Source organism: Phascolarctos cinereus, unplaced genomic scaffold, assembly GCF_003287225.1.
Source record: "Phascolarctos cinereus isolate Bilbo 61053 unplaced genomic scaffold, phaCin_HiC Scaffold_3;HRSCAF=262, whole genome shotgun sequence".
Taxonomy (NCBI): Eukaryota; Metazoa; Chordata; class Mammalia; order Diprotodontia; family Phascolarctidae; genus Phascolarctos; species Phascolarctos cinereus.
The window spans coordinates 208,118,082-208,125,928 of record NW_027555736.1 but is presented as its reverse complement, the minus strand read 5'-3'; the positions used below and the strand labels follow the sequence as shown (position 1 = coordinate 208,125,928).

Here is a 7,847-nt window from a genome sequence, read left to right as displayed (position 1 = left end):
TTTTTTTTGTTTAAAAGGCCAGATTTGGACAGAAGGAGAATAGATTAAACAGGAGAGCAATTGCCTTTGAGAAATTACAGTTTGGGGGGGTTTTTTAGCTCAGACTTCTCTGTGAAAGACTTGCCGTAGTGGATTTCAGAAAAACCTGGAAAGACTTACATGAACTGATGCTGAGTGAAGTGAGCAGAACCAAGAGAACATTGTACACAGTAACAGCAACATTTTACATCAGCTTTGATAGACTTAGCTCTTCTCAGCAATACAGTTATCTAAGATAATGCCAAAAGACTCATGGTGGAAAATCCACATTCAGAGAAAGAACTATAGAATCTGAATGCAGATTGAAGCGTACTATTTTCTCTTTTTTTTTCTTTCTCATGGTTTTTCCCTTTTGTTCTGATTCTTTCACAACATGACTAATGTGGAAATATGTTTAATATTATTGTACATGTATAGCCTACATCAGATTGCTTGCTGTCTTGGAATAGGGGGAGAGGAGGGAGGGAGGAAGAAAAAAATTTTGGAACTCAAAATGTTGAAAACTACCTTTCCCTGTATTTGGAAAAAAATAAAATACTATTAAGCAGGAAAAACAATAAAAATATAGTCATGGGGAAGAAACTTTAAAAAGGCAAAAAAAAAGACCTGCCTTTTAAATATAATTATCCTTATTACTGTATGGCTTTGAGTCATCAAACTCTACAGTCTCCAGAGAACAGAAACTGATAATCATCCAAAAGGCAGTAAAAAGGATGCATGGTGGGTGTAAAGAGGCTATAACACATTACAGACCATTGCAGACCATGAAGGAGAAGCAGAATTAAGGCTGCCATCAAGTAAATGTTTATGTGAAAAAGAAGATAGGTTGATCACATGGCAAAAGTGAAGAATAACTATGTGGGATGTTAAGGGAAAGTAAAAACAAGGCACCCAATATGTTGGGGGTAGCCTCCTGTAGAAAACTTATGGGTGGACAGGGACAAAACATCTCAACCTGGATGTCTAGTAGATATCTTAAATACCATATGTCCAAGACTAAACTTATCTTTCTCCCTAAATCCTCCTCATTTCCAAACTTTTCCCTCTTACTGTCAAGGATACCACCATCTTCCTAGTGCCTCAGGCTTTCAACTTCAATGTCATTCTTGACAACTCACTCTCAATTACCCCACATGTCCAGTCATTTATGAAACCTTGGTGTTTCTACCTTCACAACATCTCCCATATAGGTATCTTCCTACTCACACAGTCACAAACTAATCCAGGGCCTTGCCACCCCTTACCTGAAATAGCCTGCTGGTTGGTCTTCCTGCCTGAAGTCTCTGCCCACTTCAATAATCCCTTCTCTGTGCAACTGCCAAAATGACTTTCCTAAAGCACAGATCTGACCGTGTCAGCCTACTGCTTAATGAACTCCAGTTGCACTCACCACGAGGATTAAATACAAAGTCATTTATTTGGCATTTAAAATTCTTCCCCTCCATACACCTTATGACCTAACAATACTGGCCCACTTGCTTTTCCTCAAACACAGCACTCCATCTCTAATCTCTGTGGTTTGTACTGGTTGTCCCCCATGTCTGGAATGTTCTGCCTTCTCATTTCCTAGGATCATAGATTTAGAGTGAGAAGGGACTTTTACATGCCACTGAGTCCAGTTCCCTCATTTTACAGATGAGGAAACCAGTCACAGAGAGACTAAATGATTTGTCCATGATCACCCAGCTTTTAAGTGTCTGAGGTGGGACAGAGGCTACGATATTCATAGGTGGATGCAGTAGCCATATATGTGAAATCACTGATCCTTACCTGGTTTTCTTTAAGACATAATTCAAATGCCACCTTCTGCAACAGAACTTTTTCCTTTTCCCCCCAATTGCTAGAACCTTCCCCTCTAAGGTTACCTTCTACCTACTCTGTATATATCTTATTGGTAGCTAATTTTCCAGTTCATTTTACAGATGAAGAAGCTGAGGAAAACAGGGTTAAATGACTTATCCAAGGTTATTGATTGCCAAAATGAGCAAGCATGGATGGACTATGATCTAAATTATTAGGGAAGGAACATGTATTAATGATTTCACAAATACATGTGAGTAAATATTCTCCTATATGTACACATACACACATGTATTCATATATACATACATACATATGTGCCATTAAAGTTTTATACCAAAGCTTCATTGTGAGGTGGATCTAACCTAGGATCTCAGAAGTTCTGCCAGTGAAATGCCAACTGAGACAGGCCCTAAGCTGTTACAGATAATAGGCTAAGTATATTCTGTCATCCAAAGACCTGCCCAGCTAATTTTTCAGCTTCATCAGCATTTTTTTTTTACCTAGCGATGAATATTTTTGATCATAGTAATTTAGAAAGATTGTCTACTGAGGCACAGAGGGGCTACTATATTTATGGGCAGGTACAATAGCTATATATGTGAAATCACAGATTCTTAAAGTATTGAAATACAAGTATATACATATGTTAATATATGTTGATGGCTTTCTGTATGTAATATAGCAGTATATTATATCATAAAATCTAATTCAGCAACCTCATTTTGCTTTTTTAATAATAGATGTTTATTGATTTTAAAATTCTCTAGATTTCCTCCTGTCCCCTCCTAGAGAGGCATTCCTTATGACAAGGAATTTTGTTTAAGAGGAAGAGAGAAAGTCAGCAAAACTGATCAACACATCAAGAAAAAAACTAACATATGCCACACTATACATACGTGGATCTCACACACCCATTTCTTCAGCAGAGGTGGGGGGAGTGTCTTCTCATCAACCCTTTTGTTTGTTAAAACATTGTAAATGTTCTATAGAAAATTTAAATAGAGCTCGCTTCTAAGGTCCCTTCTGTCTCTAATCTATGTTCTCTCGATCAGCCTAGAAATCGAGTTCTCCCAATTTCTTCTTGAGTTTGTCGTTGTTGAGTCTTTCAAATCACTTCCAGTTCGTGACCCCATTTGGGGGTTTTCTGGGCCAAGATACTGGAGTTAAGTAGAGCCAATTTCCTGCCTTGGAAATTCCTGAGTAAAGTTGATTCCTTGTCTTGGAGGTTCAGGAGAAGCAGTCAGTCAATAAGCTATAGGTGTACTATGTGCTAGGCACTGTACTAAGTGCTGGGAACTTAAAGAGAAGTAAAACCAGTCAGTGCCATTAAGGGCTTACATTCTAAGAGGGGAGACGACATGTAAACAACTAGATAAATACAAAATTCATACAGAGTGGATGGAAAGCAATTCGAGAGAGGAAGGCATTAGTAGCTGGTAGGGGCGAGGAAAAGAGGAGCTCAGTCTTGAAGAAAGGGAGAGAAACTAAGAATGAAATAATGAATAAAGATGGGAGGTGGTTGTGTAGGAGGAACTTCAAGTAAGCCAGTATAGCTACACCATAAAGTATGTGGAAGGAAATAAAGTATAAGAAGACTGGAGAAATAGGAAGGGGCTAGGTTAATGAAGAACTTTAAATGCCAGACAAAGAAATCTATATTTGATCCGAGAGAGAGTAGGGAAGCAAAATGAAGCTCACTGATCAAGTTGATGACTTGCTTTAGAAAAATCACTTTGGTAGCTTTGTGGAAGACACGATTAGAGTAGATGGAGGGTGGATTAAAGTTGGGAGAAACTTAAATGAGACCATTTAAAAGGCTATTGCGGTACTCCGGGCAAAGGGCAATGAGGACCTGGACTGAGTGAGGGCAGAGAAGGCGTCTACCGTTGAGATCTTGTGAAAGAGGAAACAAGATTTGACAAGAGACTGCATATGCAGGGTGAGTGACTGTGAGAAGCTGAGGATGACATTGAGGTTGAGAGCCTGGGCAGCTGAGAGGGCAGGAGTACCTTCAAAGGTGATAAGGAAGTCTGACCGAGGGGAAGGTTTGGGAGGGAAAATGAGCTCTCTTCTGGACATGTTGAGAACAGCCAGAGTAGCTGCTGCCAGCGCTGCCACTGTCTCTGTTATGTTTGTAGCTTCTCCATGTTCTCTGAATTATTCAGATTACACAATAATAGGTGTAGTAGCATCTGCTTCTCCTTAAAAGAGCCATCCCTGGGTCCGTCTCTAAACTTCTGTTTTAACCAAAACGTAAGGTGCTCAAACCAAAAGAGCAGTCCTGGCTGGAGAGCCCACGGAAGTGAGGGAAAGCTTGCCACTCGTCTAACTGCCTCCCTAGCTCTTGTGGTACCCATTCTGGTTTACTGAAACCTTAGAATGGCCAGTCTTTCAGTACATTTCCAGCCATCTTCCATATCTTTATATGGGTTAATTGTGTTAACAAGCCAAGTCAGCTAATTTAAAGTCACCCTACCAAGATTGTTAATTTTAATGTCAAGTACAGAAATTATATCTGTTAAGGTATGAAAATCTTAAAGGGTTCTCCAGAGTAAGTGTAGTTAGGGACAATATAAACTAATATGTATAATAAGAAAGGGTGTGTATAGTAAAATAAATCATGTCAACAGAGGGGACTTTGCTCTAGGTTGGACTTTAACTAAAAGCTGGCCAGAGAGAGTTATAATCCTGTTTTACTGTACATAATGCATAATAGAATAAGGTGAGTAAAGTTTATTTAATAATAGGCAATATGGCATAGAGTAAATATCATTGGCCTTAAAATTCAGAGACTTGGGTTCAAAAGTCTATCACTTACCAGGTGTAAGAATAGTCACTTGAACTCTCCAAATTTCAATTTCCCCAATAAAATGGGTATAATACTATTCACACTACAAACTTTGTAGGGTTTATTGCAAAGAAAGAACTCACTGTATAAACCTTAAGGCTATCTAAATGTGAATTACCATTAATTAATCTAAATGACAGTACTATTCAGCAGTAATTTGGATTTGTTGATTAAATGTGGGTGGCAAGCATATTTTTCCATACCCAACTGTTATGTGCTTATATGTCTGTAGCAGATATTTAGATTAGATTCTAGAAACTCAAGGTATTTGGACCCCTAAATATGAGTCCTATTCACATGAATCATATGGGTTCTGGAAAGGGTGTCGAAAGAAGCTTTTCTTCCCTTTGCACCTCTGAAGGGACATGTTGTTCCATATTTCAAAGAAAAAAAAAGGGAGGGCTAGTGTGAATAGCTCTTACAAGACTGTTAGTGGCATTGTAAAGGGTGCAATCTAGCTTTTTTCCATGTTGTGATATACAGGGGAAAAAAAATCTTTACAGAAGTAGATACTAGGCAAACAGAATCTGTCTATGAAGCTTAATCTAGAGAACAACAAAATTGACTAATTTCCACATAAATTTTAAAAGATGGAAATATTTAAGAGTCTAATCCACCTCTAAATAGGAAAAGGAAATGGATATTCATATGATTAAAGAATAACATTGTCTCTGATGTAGTCAGCAGGTTGGAAAATAGTCTTTTATCTCCATAAATGGGTGAAGTGGTTCTTCATGATTCCATATCTATCCACAGCCCGAGTCACAGAGATCCAAGAGATGGCCTGAGGCATGTTAGAGATCAAACCAATAAGTAGGCAGAATAGGAAAGCAATCAGAGAGGTATGATTTCTGGGATTCCAAAAGCCTTGTCCACCCAGTTAACTGAAGCCTAAAATTTAACAAAAGACAAAGCTTTAATTCCTTAATGGCAGATGAGAATTAAAATTCAAATAGCCCAGGGGAAAAAACCACAATCTTTTAAAATCACATTAGTGACTGATATCCTCAGAGCCTTTCCTGAGAGTGGAGTCCAGTCAACCAGTATTTATTAAGACCTGTTATGTACTGGACACCATGCTAAGTGCTAGGGATACAAAGAAAGGCAAAAACAGCCCCTGCTCTCAAGGAGCTCGCATGGGGGAGTTCTAAATCTCAAAAGTAAGTTTTGAGAAAAATCAGTATGAGGTTACTGAGTGCCTGAAGTAGAGGAGGGGTAAAGCAATCACAAAGAAGGAGAGAAAAAAAGTACCAGAAGTAGTGTGATTACAAGGGTCTTCCATTGCCTACAGATGAAAACATGAAAAGTTTTTATTATTAATTAGTATTAATTATATCTGCTTGATCTCAGGGTACAAGGTATCATTGTAGGAAGAATAATAGTATCTCCTTCTTCGGAGAATTCAGATTCTAGATATCAATAATTGACACTGTTATACTTAAAAAAAAAAGGTTAGGACCAGTAGGAATAAAAAAGAAATTTAGAATGGTTAATTGTTTTCATGATTCAGTTCTCAAAATTCACAAGTTCACATTTTTTGGACAGTATATCTTTGATAGCACCAAAAGAGAGAACCAAACACTGCTCCCTAATATATCTGGTCAGGGTAAATTTCCATGGCACCCTTCTATTTTGCCCTTTGAAATGCATAAATATTTTTTCCATACCTCAATTCAAACATTTAAAAAATGCTCTCCATGTGAATGTATGAGGACATATCTATTCAATGACTTCTGAGGAGCAATGTTATCCCTAAATCCCATCTCTTTTCCTGTCTGCTTGTAGGTCTATGAGCCTATGGGCCCTGGGATAATATGTAAACACATCATCACTGCACCAAAGAAAAATGAAAGTAAAAAGAAGAATGGAAGAGGAGCCCTCATGATGGGGTGATGGGACCTGAACCCCTAAAAGGAAAATACCATGTCTTTGAAAGCAGCCCAGTCCCTGAATTTTCCCACTTATTTCAGCAGCCCAGATTCCTGGTGTCTCGCCCAAGGCATCGAGCCCATCCCAGCCCACCTAGATACTTAATAGTCTTTTCACAGTGGCTCTTGACCACTGGGCCACCCTAAACTATTTACCACTCCTTAATCCCATCCAGATCTTTTCACTGTTCTTTTTTTGTACAATATCAATCTCACCCCCATCAAGTTGCAGATTCACTAAGAATCTAGCCCACTCCTATTGACATTACAATAAACCTTGCTATTCTGACTGAAAGAGGGCTTGAGTGCTTGAACTCTTTCTAGCAGACCCCCCTGTACCCGGCCTTTTTGGGATTCCCAGCAACCCCAAACCACATCACTAGTACGCTTCCAAACGCGGGGAAAGATATTGACATGTTAAGGTGAAGGAAGATAGCAAGTGGGGAATATGTTTTTCTTTTGTAACTGACATATTGCCCTAACCCGCAGCAGCTGCCAAGATGTAGGAGGAAGAGCGGGGCACCTAGCATTGGCTACATCATACCAAATAGCCAAGCCCTTTCTGTGGTTCTGTTTGCTGGCTCAGCACTCCTTGCAGTGTATATCAGGGAAACATGATGCGATCACATGGTAGGGAGAGGGTAGAAAGAGAAAGTGAGTAAAGATTAATAGTCCTTGTTGGTGGAATGAAGGAAAGTGATATGAATTAAGGTTGGAAAGGTAAGCCAGGCCATGGAGGGTCACAAATGCCTTAGAAAGTAGTTTGAATAAAATTGTAAAATATTTTTCATGTACTTATTATTTTGCAAGACTGTAACCTTGTCATTGGGGATAAAAAGATAAATAAACAACATAGTCACCATGCTCAAGTTGCTTCCAACTTCCTGGGTTGAGAGGAATAGAAAGTGAACACAAAATAAATATGATACCAAGTAAAATGTGATAAAGGCAAAAGAGAGAGCCACAATATTTTAGGAAAGTTTGAGGTGGGAGAGATTACTTTCAGCTGGAGAAGATGACTAAGGTAGATTTCATGAAGGAGATGGCAACACCAGAACTTGGCCTTGGAGGAAGAGGTGGGGATGAAGAAGGAATGCCTTCCAGTCATGGGAGCAGTCTATATGAATGCCTGGAGATAGGTGAGGGCAGGAGATTAAGGAAAAGCTGCTAATGCAGTTTGGCTAGAATGTAGAGTGTATGAAAGAAGTAATATGGGAGGGGAACCCCAA

The 7,847-nt window shown here is 38.9% G+C and overlaps 1 long non-coding RNA gene across 1 annotated transcript; it reads left to right on the top strand.

The window, feature by feature from the left end:
- The first annotated feature begins 3,694 nt into the window (after nucleotides 1–3,694).
- LOC144456204 (uncharacterized) lies at nucleotides 3,695–6,913 on the top strand. The gene is made up of 2 exons (XR_013485114.1): nucleotides 3,695–3,781; nucleotides 6,476–6,913. It is a non-coding gene; the product is annotated as an uncharacterized LOC144456204 (long non-coding RNA).
- The last annotated feature ends 934 nt before the right edge of the window (nucleotides 6,914–7,847 follow it).